Below are 20,235 nucleotides of genomic sequence, written 5' to 3'. Positions count from 1 at the left end.
TATGTGTATGCTTTTAAAATTGCATACGGTTAGGAGCTTATAGCCTTAGAATGATTGATTTGGCCTTATTTCCTGTTCCTTGTTTGGTTGTGATCCTAGGGTAGAATCTCTTATTCGAAAGTCTATTTGTTCCTTTTCAGTGTATAATTTGATGCATAAAGGCAACCTGTTATGATTGGTCTGATTGATGTGAGTAGAGCAAATCTTAGGACAACCTTGGATTTCAGATATGCAATAGTCTGTGGGATATGATTTATTTTGGGATGAATTGGAGTTATCAGGTAGAGCCTTGGGAAAGGTACAGGTAGGTGTGGAAGATAGTATTGGGCCTGTACTACTGAAAGCACAAGACCTGTACCCGAACCAATGTTAGATCTGACAGCTCTAAGGAGGACCTGTGTGGGAAGATCCCTTATGTAGATATCCTGATCATTATGATTTGTGACATTTCAGTTCAGCATGGTGGTGACACGATTTGGAGCAGAGGGATCAGGATCAGGATCAGGATCGGGATCTGGCTCCGGGCCGGGCAGCGGTACTGAGCCCATTGATGAGAGGCTCCACGAGCTCATTGCAGCCAAGATGACGAATGGTATCCTTGACGCTACCCCGGTGATATTTAGGACGGTCAAGGAGGGGATGATAGAGATTATGAAGGAGAGGCTCACCCCATTCTGAGCTGAGATTGTTGCGGGCCAGGTCGGGAACGCCCAACATACAAGTTCTTGCCCGGATGCGGTAAAGGTGGGTTTTGCTTCATGTATGCTTTGAGACAGTGCCCGAGACTGGTGGGGCGAGGTGACTAGTCAGGTGGGAGCACCCGGTGTGGATGAGATGACATGGGCTGAGTTTGTTCGACAATTTGATTTGGAATTTGCACCAGCTATTGAGGTGGAGCGGTTGGTGAGGGAGTTCCAGGAGCTCCAGCAGACCACCGAGACTGTGGCGGAGATCACCGCCAAGTTTCGGGATCAAGCATTATCGATCCCACAGTATGCTACCAATGAGGACATGCGTAGGACGAGATATCATTCCATGCTGAGGGATGATATACGTGAGTTTGTGAGCTTTACAGGGTGTAAAACCCTGAATGAGATGGTGGAGAAGGCCCATGAGCGGGAGATGGAGCTGGATTTCCGCACCAAGCGGAAGCCGAAGCAGGCACATATAGCGGTTGGTCAGGTTAAAAAGCCTAAGACTTCAGATACTTCCAGTAGGGGCCAGCAGGGTCGGTGCCGATGTGCCAGGTGTGGTAAATCACACGGTGGAGCTTGTCGGATAGCAGGCTCAGGATGTTACGCATGTGGCCAGCAGGGTCACTTGAGCAGGGATTGCCCTAAGAAGGGCCTGATATGTTTCCACTGCAACCAGATTGGCCATAAAAAGGCCGATTTTCCTAGGTTGCAGGGAGGGGGACGAGCAGTGGTAGCGCCTTCGACCGCCACGATGAGGATTACTGATGGCCGCCCTGCTAAGGCGGATGCTCCAACGGTGAAGAGCCGCGCATTTCAGTTGACTACCGAGGAGGCTCAGGCAGTGCCACACGTTGTGGCTGGTACGTGATATTTTCCTCTGCTCTATGTTTATTTTCATTGCTTATGTGTACATTGTGCTTGTATAGGGACCTTTTTGGTCAATGGTATGTCGGCTCATGTTTTGTTCGACTCGGGAGCTACCCGATCGTTTGTGTCTCTTGCGCTTAGCAAGAAGTTTCGAGATGCGCCGAGAACTTTTGATTCCCCGCTCGAGGTGGACATTGCAAATGACCGCAGTGTGATTGCTGCGAGGGTGTATCGGGACTGTGTCTTGAATGTGCTTGTGTAAGTCCTAATCTGCTTGTGTATCAATCAGATCCGTTTGATGGTGCTGAATCCCAATCAAACGGATGATGTCAGATCAAATAGAAGAGAAGGAGAAGAAGAAGATGATGAATCTTGTATGTATTGATATGATTGAAGATCCGGATACAAGATTCACACACACTAACACACACTCTCTTTTCTCTCTCTTTCTCTCTCTAGAACACCTTGAGTTTCACACACTTAAGCTCTTCTAGTGTTCATCACTCTACTCCTCACCCCTTACACCTATATTTATACATAAGAAACATGGGCTTGGTGAACATGGGCCGTAAATGGGTTTACGGCCGTAAACCTGTTTACGGCCGTAAACACAACCGTAAACACGTATACGACCGTAAACACCAAGCTGTTTATGGTCCAAGACACAAAAATACATTTTCCTAGAAAAGCAAAGTATAAACCATATTTTTGTCCCAACAATCTCCCCCTTGGTTTATAGCTTTATTTTCTTTTCTTAAATGACCCAACAAGCTCCCCCTAAAAAGTAGCTGGCTTTCTTGTTAATCTTCATTGGGAGATTTGGCTTCAGCTTTACTCTTTGATATCTTCATGACTTCAAGATGAACATATGAATCTTTAATGAATGACTTCATCTTGAGCAGTTGGGCTTTTCTTCAGAATTTGGCATTGAACACACATTGGGTGAGGAGGCTTTTTGTACTGATTCTTGAAAGATAATGCTTTCAGTTTGAGAATCTTCAGAGAGAACATCAGAGAGAACAAATCTTCTGGATCACTTCAGCAGGTTCAAGATAGCAGCATACTGATTGAGGAGGCTTCAATGCAATCTGTCACATATTCTTCAATTTCAGCTTCACCTTGCTTCTGGGGTTGAAAGATTGAATGTCGAAAGAATAATCTTCATTTCTTCCTCCTTCGAATGAGAATTCTTCGATGATCACGGATGAAGCCTTGGCTCAGAAATCTTCGACACAAACTCCATGAGTTTCATCTTCACCTGAATTTACTTTTCAAGACAAAACAAAACTAAAAGAAAACTTAGCACACAATATTTTTGGATTTTTTATATTTTCTGAAAAAGAAATAAACATAAATAACACTATTTTTGGATTTTTAATTTTTTTGATTTTTGTTTGGTTTTTAAAATTTTTAATTCTCCCTTAATATTTAAATTAGAAGACACTATGAACAAATTTAACAAAAATAAAATGATATGTAACTTTAAGAGTGATTTGGGATCAAAGTTTTTAAACAGCCTTTATCCGTTTATCAGTACCTCTCCCTTCAAGAATAGATCTGCTCAATCGCCGGTATTGTGGTCCACTTAAACACGAGAGATTGTGACAAAATTAGGACATACTATAAGTGACAAGACAATGTGATCCTAAGTTCCTAGATAATATTCCTTAAGGAACATTCAGCTGACGACGACCAAAGATATTGTTGTCCACCTAAATTGAGCAGTGAGATCTACAGACAACCTAGTGATTGTTCAATTTTAAATGTACTAGAACATGTTTCCCGCTTCCTGACATACCCCAATAATCAGGAACTTCCAAAGTACTCCTTACGTTAGGTGAGCAGACAATTATTATGAGAGAAGTCAGATTTAGAATGCATATGCTATACACCCAGGTCAGATCTCTTCCAATCTCGCAGAGGGTGAAACATATGACTAACCAGATTTAGAGGGATTGAGAAGTAGAATGGTGCATATGCTGTGTACCAGGTCGGATGGTTAATCACGCAAAGGAGACAACATATGGCTAACAGACAGAAAGAATTGCATAGATAGAGGATGCAGAGAAATAGAGTTGCATATGTTGCAGTCCAGGTCGGATGTATATCAATCACGCAGAGGAGGCAACATATGACTAACAGAAAGAAAGCAAAAAAATAATTTCCTACAGACCTACTTTATCGGAATTCCCCAGTCGCCCCATCAATACCGGAATTAAGGACAGAATCCGCACATCGAGGAAGAGTTAAACCATAGTTCTAGATACGGATTACTTTAATGTGACCGGTGGATTATCATGTATATCTCCCTGCTCAACCTATCCAAGCGTCGTATTGTCAGGCTAAATGAATCTATCTAGGTCAAGATTTGTCAAGTCTCTAGATTCCTTAAGTTCATTAATGCCTAGTCAAGTCCATTTTAACCTTTCGTGCCTACCAGCGCATCGAACACAGAGCCTAGACAATTCAGATTTAGTCCTTTACATAGATTCAGATTGCCTGTTATCACATGATTATATCACTTCCCAAAACATCTCCCTCAAGCACATTCCATAACCAAAGTAAATGCGCAAATTTAAACTATCCTAAAACAAAAATTAGTCTTTAAAGCGAATCAGCTTAAGAAAAACTCAGGAGTATAGAGAAGAAAACTCAAACCGTAAGTCACCGATTGAATTTGCATCCACAAGGTCTGAGAACAGCACGCGTAATCCCAGAACAGATCCAAAAATTCTTCACATCGTTAAGCACTAACCTCGTTTGTGATCTCTTCCTTTCTTCCTTTCCCGCAAAGGACACATACTCCCAAAAAATGTTCTGAGTGTTGTACAGTTGAGAGATGTCTCCTATCATGTGCCAGGAACAACCACTACCAACAAACCGAAGTCTGATGATATGCCTCCATAGCTGCTCCGACACAAAGCGGGATCATTTGGTCTTTGGAACCCAGTCCATTTTGAAACTGGGTCGACCTTTGTCATTAACGCAAGATACATTCTCCCATGACATGTCCTGTTTTTCACAAACAAAAGATGTAGAAATATTAGAGTCATTAGTTGATTTGGGAGATTGAACCTTCGGAACCCATTTGTAGTTGGGTTTAACCCATTTCTTTTTAGATCTGATGGGTAGCTCAGTACTTGCTTTTGAGCTTGATGTCGGCCGTTGAGATGACTTTGACCTAACCGGTCTTTGTTTCACTGGAGCATCTCTTGGATTGTACTTCTTGGACGACATTTCCTTCTTGCCCTTGGGATTCGGATTCTTGGCATTAGGAGTTGAATTCTTGGCCTTCTTGGCATTCCAGTCGCCAATGTCTGATCGTGACCTTGAGGGGTTTCTTTTGGAGTATCTCCCTCTTGGCGCGTTCTGCCAGCCTTGTGCGTAGTAAGTAACGTATGCGCGATTAGGACAATTTCGGGCAATGTGACCAGGTGTTCCACAGTGAAAACAAGTCTTTTTCTTCACTGGGAAATTGTTTCTTCCTGCCCCTGGTTGCGTGTCTTTGCCTTGTCTCTTGCTTTTCCCACACGCACAGTTGCAACAAGCCATCGGTTGTTTCACTTGATTTGGTGGCCTGTATTTCTCAACAGGAGGTTGATCAGAAGCAGCTGAGTTCGAAGCAACAGATTCAGAGCTCAAGGAGATGTTGATTTGTTCAGTGGTGTTCTCCTTGTTCTCATCCTCTGCTACTTTACCTGCACATGAAGTAGATGTGCTAGAAACAGGAACATCAGTATTTTCAAACAAATAATAAAATATGTCAAAAAAATTTAACTCAACATGATCCGATGCAAAAGCATCAAAAGCATCACAAGATGTATCATCAACTTTAATATCAGAAACATAAGGTTTTTCATTGGAAACAGAAACATCAGGATTAGAAACAGAAACAGAAACAGAATCTCCAGCTTCACGCTTTGCCTGATCTAATGGTTGATCTGCAGGCTTGCCATAAACCATAAATGGTTCATTGCCAGAAACATCAGGATTAGAACTTTCAACATTAATAAGTCCGCCTGAAACGAAACCAGATGGCTTGCCATAAACCATAAATGGTTCATTGGCAATCTCATCCTTGGATAGGGGTTGATACTGATATGTATAATTATAAGGAGGAGGTACACTATCATATCCTAAACCCTTTGACTGATTTCGTTTGAACTGTATGCAGTGATCAATCATGTTGGCAACTACCTCGCTTGATCCATCAAATTTTCTAAAATTAAAATTTGCAGTTTCAAATTCTCTTTTCAATGTATCAAGCTCGGTAATTAACTCGTCATTTTGTCTCTTAACATAATCATAAAGCTCACATTTTTCACTGTATTCTGTCTGAATTCTTTTAAAATCTTTTATTTTTGTCTCTAACTGGGCCTTAAGGGGTTTCTGTCCTTTTCTAAGTTGATATCCTTAATATCTCAGGTCCTCAACTTCTCTTTTTAATAAATCAATTTGTTCCCGAAGAAATTTAATCGAGAAAGTCAAACCGAAAAGCTAAATTTGCAAATTTAAAAGTCAAACGAGAAAGTCAAAGTTTAAAGTCAAAGGTCAAACTTTAAAGTAAAAAGTCAAAAATTAAAAACTAAAATTTTTGGTTGAAAAAGGAATTTTAAAATAAAAGAAATTGCATTTTTGGGCTAAAATTGTCAATTTGCGAAACTGGGAACCGGAAGTATTGTATTTAAGTTAAAAAGGGAAGGAATGTAACATCCACCAATCTAGATCAACTGGTAAGGCGGAAAGCTGATGAACCAAAGGTTGCGGGTTCGATCCTCGGCACCCCCAAATCCGTTTCAATTTTTGAAGTGCGAAGGCGAGGAGACTGCTGCGATGCGAGGGTGCTGCTGCGATGCGAGATGCGAGGACCGACGACGCGATGCGAGGACCTCGTGCGAGGCGCGAGACCGAGGCTCCTGAACGAGGCGAGGTGCGAAGCGCTGATGCGAAGCTGATGTTCGAGGCGAAGACCTGGTGCGAGGATGCTACTCACCGAGCCGTCCTTCAAGCCGTTCACCGAGCCGCTACCGAATTTCGAGCCGAGGCCGCAAACTCCGACGACCGTAAACTGCCGACCGTAAACCGTCGACCGTAAACTCCGGACCGTAAACACGTTTACGGCCGTAAACTCCGGACCGTAAACACGTTTACGGCCGTAAACTCTGGGAAACCCTAGCCGCCGCCGCCGACCGTAAACCCTTCAAAGACCATAAACTCTTCGCAGATTACGTGAAAAACAACGTTTTTCACCTCTTTTTGCTCCAAAACTCGATCAAAAACTTGTTTTTATCAAAAACGCGAAGAACAAACCCCCCCTAATTTTCAGAGATCTATCCAAAAACGCAAGAATCTTTAAAAAATAAGATCAAATATGCTCCAGATCTGACAAAAATGACTGATACAATCCAAGCTCTGATACCAATTGTAAGTCCCTAATCTGCTTGTGTATCAATCAGATCCATTTGATGGTGCGGAATCCCAATCAAACAGATGATGTCAGATCAAATAGAAGAGGAGTAGAAGAAGATGATGAATCTTGTATGTATTGATATGATTGAAGATCCGAATACAAGATTCACACACACTAACACACTCTCTTTTTTCTCTCTCTTTTCTCTCTCTAGAACACCTTGAGTTTCACACACTTAAGCTCTTCTAGTGTTCATCACTCTACTCCTCACCCCTTACACCTATATTTATATATATGAAACATGGGCTTGGTGAACATGGGCCGTAAATGGGTTTACAGCCGTAAACCTGTTTACGGCCGATAACACAACCGTAAACACGTATACGACCGTAAACACCAAGCTATTTACGGTCCAAGACACAAAAATACATTTTCCTAGAAAAGCAAAGTATAAACCATATTTTTGACCCAACAGCTTGGGGAGAGGTTTCGTGTTGATCTAGTCCCGATACCGTCGCGAGGACTGAAGGTAATTGTCGGAATGGACTGGTTGGGGGCCAATGGGGCCATGATCGATTGCGAGTGCCAGTTGGTGAGGGTTCGAACCCCAAGTGGGGGAGAACTTGTTATTGATGGTGAGAGGGCCTCACAGGGGCCAAACCTCTGTTCGGCTGCGAAGGCTAGGAGATTTCTGCAACAGGTATGCACGCGATTTCTGGCTTATATCTCGAATACGAGGGTTGAGCCCACGACAGACGTGGGCAGTGTGCCGGTTGTAGAGGAGTTTCGAGATGTCTTTCCCGAGGAGTTACCGGGAGTTCCTCCGGAGAGGCAAGTGGAGTTTCATATTGATTTAGTACCGGGTGCCGCACCGATAGCAAAGGCACCGTACCGGTTAGCACCGCCCGAGATGCAGGAGTTATCTACGTAGCTTCAGGAGCTTCTAGACCGATTGTTTATCTGACCGAGCAGTTCCCCGAGGGGAGCTCTGATCCTGTTCGTGAAAAAGAAGGATGGGTCACACATGATGTGTATTGATTATCGAGAGATGAACAAACTAACGGTGACGAACTGTTATCCGTTACCGAGGATCGATGATTTGTTTGATAAGCTTCATGGCGCCTCTTGGTTTTCCAAGATTGATCTACAGTTGGGATATCATCAGATGAGGATTCAGGATGAGGATACACCGAAGACAACTTTCAAGACTCGGTATGGGCACTACGAGTTCGTGGTGATTCCATTCGGACTCACCAATGCCCCAACAGCGTTCATGGATCTCATGAACAAAGTGTGTAGACCGATGCTGGATCGGTCGGTGATCGTTTTTAATGATGATATCCTGGTCTATTCTAAGACCAAGGAGCAGCACGAGCAGCATCTGAGAGAGGTGTTGGAGACCCTGAGGGCAGAGAGGATGTATGCCAAGTTCTCCAAGTGTGATTTCTGGCTGGGAGAGGTACAATTTTTGGGACACATCATCAACCAGGAGGGCATTTCGGTGGATCCAGCGAAGGTTGAGGTAGTGATACGCTGGGAAGTGCTGAAGAATGCTTCCGAGATCCGTAGCTTCTTGGGTCTAGCGGGCTATTATCAGAGATTCATCCAACATTTCTCCAAGATTTTCGTGCCTTTGACTCGCTTGCCAAGAAGAATGTGACATTTCGGTGGGGTACGGATCAACAGTTGGCTTTTGAGACCCTGAGACGGAGGTTATGCGAGGCTCTGATTCTAGTACTACCTGAGGGTTTAGATGATTTGGTGGTGTACTGTGATGCATCGATCTCAGGGTTAGGTGCGGTACTGATGCAGATGGGGCATTTGATAGCTTACGCCTCGAGGCAATTGAAGCCTCATGAGGCGAATCACCCCACTCACGACCTGGAATTGGGGGTAGTGGTGTATGCCCTCAAGATTTGGACGCACTACTTGTATAGAGTGTGATGCACCATCTATACTGATCACAAGATTTTGAAGTATTTGATGGATCAGCAAACCCTCAACATGTGACAGAGGAGGTGGTTGGACGTGCTGAAGGACTATGATTGTGATATCCTATACCATCCAGGGAAGGCAAACGTGGTGGCCGATGATTTGAGCCGCAAGGCAGCAGGTTCCCCGATTGGGAACGTTTGTTTGAGGATGACGGTGATCTCTCCATTATTGGATATGATCAAGGAAGCTCAAGTCGAGGGGGTGAAGAAGGAGAATTGGAAGATAGAGCGGATTCGGGGACATTATCCTTTGTTTGTTAAGGATAGCTGAGGTCTTCTGACATAGTGTGGCCGAGTATGGGTACCGGTGACTGGAGGAGTGAGACATAAGATATTGGAGGAGGCACACAAGTCCAAGTTCTCTATACATCCGGGGGCTACGAATATGTATAAAGATTTGAGACTGAGTTACTGGTGGCTCTGCATGAAGCGGGAGATCGCCTAGTTTGTTGAATGGTGCTTGACCTGCAGGAAGGTCAAGGGCGAGCATCAGCGGCCTCATGGCAAGGTTCATCCACTACCCATTCCCATGTGGAAGTGGGAAGAGATTACTATGGACTTCATCACGAAGTTACCAAGGATGGCGAGGGGTGTGGACGCCATATGGGTGATTGTGGACAGATTGACGAAGAGTGCCCACTTTATTCCGATCTCTGAGAGTATATCTGATGAGAAGTTGGCGGACATTTATGTGCGAGAGGTGGTGGCTAGACACAGGGTACCAGTGTCGGTATTCTCTGACACGGATGTTCGGTTCACATCTAGGTTCTGGAAGAAGTTCCACGAGGAGTTGGGCACTCAGTTGCATTTTAGCATGGCGAACCACCCCCTAACAGATGGCCAGAGTGTGAGGACGATCCAGACACTTGAGGATATGCTGCAGGCATGTGTGTTGGACTTTGGAGGGAGTTGGGATACGTACCTTCCACTAGCAGAGTTTTCATACAATAACAGTTACCATGCAAGTATCGACCGACCCCCATTTGAGATGTTGTACGGTCGGAGGTCTAGGACCCCAGTTTGTTGGGGCGAGGTTGGACACCGTGTAACGACCAAATTTTTAAAAGAAAATTTTCGTTTTTTATTAATCAAACCATTTCCATAAACCATGAAATCCCAAAACAATTGTTTTCAAATTCACATTCATTACAACTTTATTTTAAAACATCAGAGTGTCCCATAAAATGTCGGTGAGAGAGTGTACGCCGCGCCGCCAAGCCTTGTCCTTGCCCTTGGACTCAGATGTACCTGAAACAAATCTACAAACTGTATGCTAATGCTTAGTGAGTCCCCCAGAGCATACCCTACACACAAGCCACATAACACATAGCATAGTAGCTATAAAAGCTATCTCTACCACATAACATATCATATTAGCCATAAGCTATCTCTACCATATAACATTAGCTATAAAAGCTATCTTTACCCCGTATCCCTACATAAGGAAGCCATGGGCTCCCCCACCTGATCTTACACCTAAGTGCCATGGGCTCCCCCCATGGTCTTTCCCTGCCGGACAGCCATGGGCTCCCCCACATGGTCTTACATCTAAGTGTCATGGGCTCCCCCCATGGTCTTTCATGCAAATATCACAAAATCACTAGCATACAACTTAGCATAAGGCTAACTATCATACCACATATCTCTACTAAAGCAAGTGTACCACATATCATAAAATAGACCGGCCTTGGTGCCTTAGACCCATTGGGATGGTGAGAAGACTCACCTTTCACGAATGCTGAACTGACAAGCTAGAATCAGATATGTCCCACGTACTGCTCCAACTCAACCGCCTTTAAGCATCATGTGATTAACTTGTCATAATCCCATAATTACCCTTAAAGTCAACCCTGGTCAAAGTCAAGTTCAACAGCCAAGGTCAACAGTCCATGTTGACCTCAACTCGCCGAGTCCCATATGAAACTCATGGGACTACAAACTCAAACCAATCTTAAACTCCTGACTCATAAACTCATCACAACTGCAAACGAGTAAACCCTACTCGACTCGTCAAGTCAGCCAAGGGACTCAACGAGTTCCTTCAGTCTTCATTAAGTTCGTCCCTTTCCGTGGTATCTAGGGTCCCAAACTCCAGATCCCAGCTCTCCTAATGCAGATATCACATAAAGTTGCAAACTATACGTGCATGCAAGGTCCTCCAAGACTATAACTTTGAAACTAGGCTTCTTACAAGGTCTTTGTGCACAAGAATAGACTAAACTGCATAAAGGAAGCAACTTTATGCTATTTGGGACCTAAAGAGGTCCAGATCTGGAACCCAATCCCTGTGATAAGTTCAGATCAAAGCTTGACTTCATTTTGCCCCAAAAATGGCCATTTACTTCCAAGAAAGAGATCTAAGTAACTAGGGGTCAAGATCAAGACTTTATACCTTAGGATGCTGGAAAAAATAATGTAGATGTTGGATCTACTGTCCCTCTCCAATCTCCTTCTTCTTCAAACTCTAAAGCTCTTCACAATCACTTCAAGGTTGTTCACAATGGCTATTTCTCTCACTCAAAAGGGGTTTACGGCCGTAAACTCTCTTCTCCGGGTAATAAGGTTGCTAAGGAAGACCATAAGGGCAGGTTATGTTCTTTATATAGGGTGCAAACCCTTAAAAATTAGGGTTTCTCTTTACAACTCCTACTCGTCGAGTCGGCCTGCCGACTCGTCGAGTAGGTCTCGATCCCGCGTCAACCCATAAGGCTCCTACTCGACGATTTGAACTCCCAACTCGCCGAGTCCATGCACAAAAACTTAAACTTAAATAAATAATTTAAGTAATGCTTGGGACAGGCGTTACAAATCTCCCCCACTTGAACTAGACTTTGTCCTCAAAGTCTGCTGACTCAAATAAATACGGCTAGTGGTCTCGCATCTCGTCCTCCGGCTCCCAGGTCCACTCGGAGCCCCTGCGGTGCTGCCATTGCACCTTTACCAACTTCACTTCCTTGTTTCGTAGAACCTTAGTCTTCCTATCTAAGATGGCAGCAGGCCTCTCGATGTACTTTAGGCTCCCATCCACCTAGATGTCGTCCAGCGAAACAAGTGCGGACTCATCAGTAACACACTTCCAAAGCTGAGACACATGGAAGGTGTTGTGAATCTGGCTAAGCTCATCTGGCAGGTCTAGTCGATATGCTACCTTGCCCGCCAGTGCCGAAATCCTGAATGGGCCGATGAATCGGGGTCCTAGCTTGCCCCTCTTCCGAAACCTGATAACCCTCTTCCATGGCGACACTTTCAATAACACAAAGTCCCCCACCTGGAACTCAAGATCCGATCTTTGCCGGTCAGCATAACTTTTCTGACGGCTTTCCACAACCCACAGCCAGTCGCGCACCTGCTGAATCAACCTGGTAGTCTTGAGCACTACCTCAGTGCTCCCCATGACCCGGTGCCTAACCTCATCCCAAAAAACCAGAGTCCTGCACCTCCGACCATATAACATCGCTAATGGAGCTCGGTCGATACTGGCATGGTAACTGTTATTGTACGAAAACTCTGCCAATGGGAGGTATGTGTCCCAACTCCCTCCAAAATCCAACACGCATGCTCGAAGCATGTCCTCCAGCGTCTGGATCGTCCTCTCGCTCTGGTCATCAGTCTGGGGGTGGTAAGCCGTGCTAAAATGCAGCTGAGTGCCCAGTTCCTCATGGAACTTCTTCCAGAACCTGGATGTAAACCGAACATCCCTGTCAGAGACTACCAACACTGGCACCCCGTGTCTAGCCACCATCTCTCGTACATAAATATTCACCAACTTCTCCGCGGATATACTCTCAGAAATCGGAATGAAGCGGGCACTCTTCGTCAGTCTGTCCACGATCACCCATATGGCGTCCACGCCCCGCGCCGTCCTCGGTAACTTCGTGATGAAGTCCATAGTGATCTCTTCCCATTTCCACATGGGAATGGGTAGCGGCTGTACTTTTCCATGAGGCCGCTGATGCTCGGGCTTGATCTTCCTGGAGGTCAAGCACCGCTCCACAAACCAGGCGATCTCCAACTTCATGCAGGGCCACCAATAACTCAATCTCAAGTCTTCATAAATTTTCGTAGCCCAAGGATGTATAGAGAACTTGGATTTGTGTGTCTCCTCTAATATCTTCGGTCTCACTCCTCTAGTCACCGGTACCCACACTCGGCCACACTGTGTCAATAGACCGCGGCTATCCTTGACAAACAAAGGATATTGTCCCCGAATCTGCTTTATTTTCCAGTTCTCCTTCTTCACCCCTCGACCTGAGCCTCCTTGATCATATCCAACAATGGAGAGATCACGGTCATCCTCAAACAAACGTTCCCAATCGGGGAACCTGCCGACTTGCGGCTCAAAGCATCAGCCACCACGTTGGCTTTCCCGGGATAGTATAAAATCTCACAATCATAGTCCTTCAGTACATCCAACCACCTCCTTTGTCGCATGTTGAGGTTCTGCTGATCCATCAAATACTTCAAACTCTTGTGATCAGTATAGATAATGCACCTCACTCCATACAAGTAATGCCTCCAAATATTGAGGGCGAACACCACTTCCCCCAATTCCAGGTCGTGAGTGGGGTAATTCGCCTCATGAGGCTTCAACTGCCTCAAGGCGTAAGCTATCACATGCCCCCTCTGCATCAGTACCGTACCTAACCCTGAAATCGATGCGTCACAGTATACCACCAAATCATCTAACCCGTCGGGTAGTACCAGAATCAGAGCCTCGCATAACCTCCATCTTAGGGTCTCAAAAGCCAACTGCTGATCCGTACCCCATCGAAATGTCACATTCTTCTTGGTTAAGCGGGTTAAGGCCACATCAATCTTGGAGAAGTCCTGGATAAATCTCCGATAATAGCCCGCTACGCCCAAGAAGCTACGGATCTTGGAAGCATTCTTCGCTACTTCCCACTGCATCACTGCCTCAACCTTAGCTGGATCAACCGAAATACCCTCCTGGTTGATGATGTGCCCTAAAAATTGTACCTCCCGCAGCAAAAAATCACACTTCGAGAACTTGGCATACAACCTATCCGCCCTAAGGGTCTCCAATACCTCTCTCAGATGCTGCTCATGCTGCTCCCTGGTCTAAGAATAGACCAGGATATCATCAATAAAAATGATCACCGACCGATCCAACATCGGTCTACACTCCCTGTTCATGAGATCCATGAACGATGCTGGGGCATTGGTGAGCCCAAACAGCATCACCACAAACTCGTAATGCCCATACCGAGTCCTCAAAGCTTTCTTTGGTATATCCTCATCCCGAATCCTCATCTGATGGTATCCCGACCAGAGATCAATCTTGGAAAACCAAGTCGCACCCTGAAGCTGATCGAACAAATCATCGATCCTCGGTAACGGATAATGGTTCTTCACCGTTAGTTTGTTCAGCTCTCGGTAATCAATGCATATCCTGTGTGACCCATCCTTCTTTTTCATGAACAGGATTGGTGCTCCCCAAGGGGAAATGCTCAGACGGATGAACCCTCGGTCTAGCAGCTCCTGAAGCTGCGTAGATAGCTCCTGAATCTCGGGCGGTGCTAGCCGGTATGGTGCCTTCGCTATCGGTGCGACGCCCGACTCCAAGTCAATGCGAAACTCAACCTGCCTCTCTATAGTAGTCTCAATCCTCGGGAAAAACATCCCGAAATTCCTGTACCACCGGTACACTGCCCACATCTATAGTAGTCTCAATCCTCGTATCCGATATATAAGCCAGATATCCTGTACATCCCTACTGCAGAAATCTCCTTGCCCTTGCAGCCGAACAGAGAGTTGGTCCCTACGAGGCCCTATCACCATGTATCACTAGTTCTCCCCACTTGGGGTTCGAACCCTCACTAACTGGAGCTCGCAGTTGATCATGGCCCCATCGGCCCCCAACCAATCCATCCCGCCAATCACTGTCAGCCCCCACAAAGGTATCAGAACCAAGTCAATGCGAAACCTCTCTCTAAACACATTCAGAACACAGTCCTGATACACCCTCGCAGCGCTCACAGTGCGGTCGTCGGCAATATCTACCTCAAGCGGGGAAACCAAAGTTCTCGACGCATCCCGAAACTTCTTGCTAAGCGCAAGAGACACGAATGATCGGGTAGCTCCCGAATCAAACAAAACATGAGCTGGAACACCATTGACCAAAAAGGTCCCTATACATTAACAAAATGCACATATAAGCAGTACAAATAAATAGAGAGCAGAGAAGAATAATCACGTACCAGCCACAAGGTCTGGCTCTGCCCATGCCTCCTCAGTAGTCAGCTGAAATGCGCGGCTCTTCACCGCTGGAGCATCCGCCTTAGCAGGGTGGCCATCAGTAATCCTCATCGTGGCGGGCGCGGGCGCCGCCACTGCTCCTCCCCTCTGCCTGCAACCTCAGACAATCGACCCGCTTATGGCCGGTCTGGTTGAAGTGAAAACAAATCAAGCCCTTCTTGGGGCAATCCTTGCTCAAGTGGTCCTACTGGTCACATGCGTAGCATCCCGAGCCTATTATCCGACAAGCTCCACTGTGCGGCTTACCGCACTTGGCGCATCGGGCCCGGCTCTGCTGGCTTCTACTAGATGAATCCGAGGTCTTAGGCTTTTTAGCCTGACCCACTGCTGTCTCTGCTTGCTCAGGCTTCCGCTTGGTACGGAAGTCTAACTCCATCTCTCGCTCACAGGCCTTCTCCACCATCTCGTTCAGGGTTTTGCACCCTGTGAAGCTCACAAACTCTCGGATATCATCCCTCAACATGGAATGATACCGTGTCCTCCTCATGTCCTCATCTGTAGCGTACTGCAGAATCAACAAAGCTCGTTCCCGAAACTTGGCAGTGATATCCGCCACAGTCTCGGTGGTCTGATTAAGGTCATGAAACTCCCTCACAAGCCGTTACACCTTAATGGCTGGTGCAAACTCCAAGTCAAATCGCCGAAAAAACTCGGCCCATGTCATCTCAGCCACACCAGTTGCTCCCACCTGGCTGGTCACCTCTCCCCACCAATCCCGAGCTCTATCCCTCAACATACAGGAAGCAAAACCCACCTTCACTGCTTCAGGGCAAGAACTCCTGTGCTGGGTGTTCTCCATGTCCTCCGCCCAGTGTCGGCTAACGATGGGGTCCCTGGCCCCGAAAAACACCGACGCTCCACACGCCTTGAACTCCCGAAATGAGGGAATTTGGGCCCCGATCTGGCCCGCAGCAATCTCAGCTCTGAATGACCTGAGCCTCTCCTCCATGATCTCCATAATACCCTCCTTGACCGTCCTAAAGATTATTAGGGTAGCGTCAAGGATGCCCTTTGTAACCTCTGCTGCAATGATCTCGTGCAACCTCTAATCCATGGGCTCTGCACCACTGCCGATCTGGATCCAGATCCTGATCCTGATCCTGATCCCCCTGTCCCAAATCGTGTCACCACCATGCTGAACTGATATGTCATAAACCATAATAATCAGGACATCTATAAAGGGGATCTTCCCACACCAATTCTCCTTAGAGCTGTCAGATCTACCATTAGTTCGGGTACAGGTCCTGTGCTTTCAGTTGTACGAGCCCAATACTACCTTCCACACCTACCCGTACCTTTCCCCAAGGCTCTACCTGATAACTCCAGTTTGTCCAAAATAACCATACCCCACAGACTACCGCATATCTCAAATCCTAGGCTGCCCTAAGATTTTCTCTACTCACGTTAATCAGACCAATCATAACAGGTTGCCTTTATGCATGCAAATTATACACAGAAAAGGATCAAATAGACTATCGAATAAGAGATTCTACCCTAGGACCACAACCAAACAAGGAACAGGAAATAAGGCCAAATCAATCATTCTAAAGCGATAAGCTCCTAACCGTATACAATTTTAAAAGCATACACATAGCAAGTTCCATACGACTATCATAGCTCAAATATCAGTATAACATGGCTAACATATTGGGGAACTACTTACTTGGCTCGGCTGATCACGCACATTGCACTCTCCTGCTTTCCATTCCTTAAAAGTTTTTAGCTTTTATTTTGAAAACAGTTTTACCATTTCCTTAGTTTGTGTCCCGACACACCTGAGAGTGTGCCCGAATCCCTCAAACCAAGGCTCTGATACCAACTTGTAACGACCAAATTTTTAAAAGAAATTTTTCATTTTTAATTAATCAAACCATTTCCATAAACCATGAACTCCCAAAACAATTGTTTTCAAATTTACATTCATTACAACTTTATTTAAAACGTCAGAGTGTCCCATAAAATGTCGGTGAGAGAGTGCACGCCGCACCATCAAGCCTTTCCCTTGCACTTGGGCTTAGATGTACCTAAAACAAATCCACAAACTGTAAGCTAATTCTTAGTGAGTCCCCCAGAGCATACCCCACACACAAGGCACATAACACATACCATATTAGCTATAAAAGCTATCTCTACCACATTTCATATCATATTAGCCATAAGCTATCTCTACCATATAACATTAGCTATAAAAGCTATCTCTACAACATATCCATGCATAAGGAAGCCATGGGCTCCCCCACATGGTCTTACACCTAAGTGTCATGGGCTCCCCCATGGTATTTCCCTGTCGGACAACCATGGGCTCGCCCACATGGTCTTACATCCAAGTGTCATGGGCTCCCCCATGGTCTTTCATGCAAATATCATAAAATCACTAGCATACAACTTAGCATAAGGCTAACAGGAAATAAGGCCAAATCAATCATTCTAAAGCGATAAGCTCCTAACCGTATACAATTTTAAAATCATACACATAGCAAGTTCCATACGACTATCATAGCTCAAATATCTGTATAACATGGCTAACATATTGGGGAACTACTTACTTGGCTCGGCTGATCACGCGCATTGCACTCTCCTGCTTTCCATTCCTTAAAAGTTTTTAGCTTTTATTTTGAAAACAATTTTACCATTTCCTTAGTTTGAGTCCCGACACACCTGAGAGTGTGCCCGAATCCCTCAAACCAAGGCTCTGATACCAACTTGTAACGACCAAATTTTTAAAAGAAATTTTTTGATTTTAATTAATCAAACCATTTCCATAAACCATCAACTCCCAAAACAATTGTTTTCAAATTCACATTCATTACAACTTTATTTAAAACGTCAGAGTGTCCCATAAAATGTCGGTGAGAGAGTGCATGTCGCGTCATCAAGCCTTGCCCTTGCACTTGGGCTTAGATGTACCTAAAACAAATCCACAAACTGTAACTAATGCTTAGTGAGTCTCCCAGAGCATACCCCACACACAAGGCACATAACACATACCATATTAGCTATAAAAGCTATCTCTACCACATTTCATATCATATTAGCCATAAGCTATCTCTACCATATAACATTAGCTATAAAAGCTATCTCTACCACATATCCATGCATAAGGAAGCCATGGGCTCCCCCACATGGTCTTACACCTAAGTGTCATGGGCTCGCCCATGGTATTTCCCTGTCGGACAACCATGGGCTCCCCGACATGGTCTTACATCCAAGTGTCATGGGCTCCCCCATGGTCTTTCATGCAAATATCATAAAATCACTAGCATACAACTTAGCATAAGGCTAACTATCATACCACTTATCTCTACTACAGCTAGTGTACCACATATCATAAAATGGGATGACCTTGGTGCATTAGACCCATTGGAATGGTGAGAAGACTCACCTTTCACGAATGTTGAACTGACAAGCTAGAATCAGATATGTCCCACGTGCTGCTCCAACTCAACTGCCTTTAAGCGTCATGTGATTAACATGTCATAATCCCATAATTACCCTTAAAGTCAACCCTGGTCAACCCTGGTCAAAGTCAAGGTCAACAACCAAGGTCAACAGTTCATGTTGACCTTAACTCGGTGAGTGCATCTAGTGACTCGTTGAGTCCCCTATGAAACTCATGGGACCGCAAACTCAAACCAACCGTAAAATCATAACAACCGCAAACGAGTAAACCCTACTCGACTAGTCGAGTCAGCCAAGGGACTCGACGAATTCCTTCAGTCTTCTTTACTTCGACCCTTTCCGTGGTATCTAGGGTCCCAAACTCTGGATCCCAACTATCCTAATGCAGATATCACGTACAGTTGCTAACTTTACGTGCATGCAAGGTCCTCTAAGACTATAACTTTGAAACTAGGATTCTTACAAGGTCTTTTTGCATGGGAGGAGACTAAAATGCATAAAGGAAGCAACTTTATGGTATTTGGGACCTAAAGAGGTCTAGATGTGGAACCCTATGCCTGTGATAAGTTGAGATCCAAGCTTGACTCCATTTTGCCCCAAAAATGGCCATTTACTTCCATGAAAGAGATCTAAGTAACTAGGGGTCAAGATCAAGACTTTATACCTTAGGATGCTGGAAAAATGATGTAGATGTTGGATCTACTGTCCCTCTCCAATCTCCTTCTTCTTCAAACTCTAAAGTTCTTCACAATCATTTCAAGGTTGTTCACAATGGCTATTTCTCTCACTCAAAAGGGGTTTACTGCCGCACACTCTCTTCTCTGGGTAATAAGGTGCTAAGGGAGGCTACAAGGGCAGGTTATGTTCTTTATATAGGGTGCAAACCGTTAAAATTTAGGGTTTCTCTTTACAGCTCCTACTCGTTGAGTCGGCCTGCCGACTCGTCGAGTAGGTCTCGATCCCGCGTCAACCCATAAGGCTCCTACTCGACGAGTTGAACTCCTAACTCGCTATGTGCATGCACAAAACCTTAAAATTAAATAAATAATTTAAGTAATGCTTGGGACCGACATTACACACCGGGTCATGGGGATCACTAAGGTAGTGCTCAAGACTACCAGGCTGATTTAGCTGGTGCGCGACCAGCTGCGAGTCGCGCAGAGCCGTCAGAAAAGTTATGATGACTAGCGGCGATCAGATATCGTGTTCTAGTTGGGGGAATTTGTGTTACTAAAAGTGTCACCATGGAAGGGATTCATCAGTTTTCGGAAGAGGGTCAAGCTAGGACCCCGATATATAGGACCGTTCAGGATTACGGACCGGGAGGGCAAGGTGGCCTATCGATTGGATCTGACGGATGAGCTTAGCCAGATTCACAATACCTTCCATGTGTCACAGCTTCGGAAGTTTGCCACAGATGAGGCCGCAGTCGTTTCTCTGGATGACATTCAGGTGGGTGAGAGCCTGAACTACATTGAGAGGCCAATTGTGATCTTAGATAGGAAGACCAAGGTTCTTCAGAACAAGGAAGTAAAGCTGGTAAGGGTGCAATGGCAGCACCGCAGGGGCTCCGAGTGGACTTCGGAGCCGGAGG

The sequence above is a fragment of the Lactuca virosa genome, chromosome 2 (assembly GCF_052849685.1).
Source record: "Lactuca virosa cultivar CGN04683 chromosome 2, Lactuca_virosa_CGN04683_v6, whole genome shotgun sequence".
NCBI lineage: Eukaryota > Viridiplantae > Streptophyta > Magnoliopsida > Asterales > Asteraceae > Lactuca > Lactuca virosa.
Note: the sequence above shows the minus strand (reverse complement) of the source record.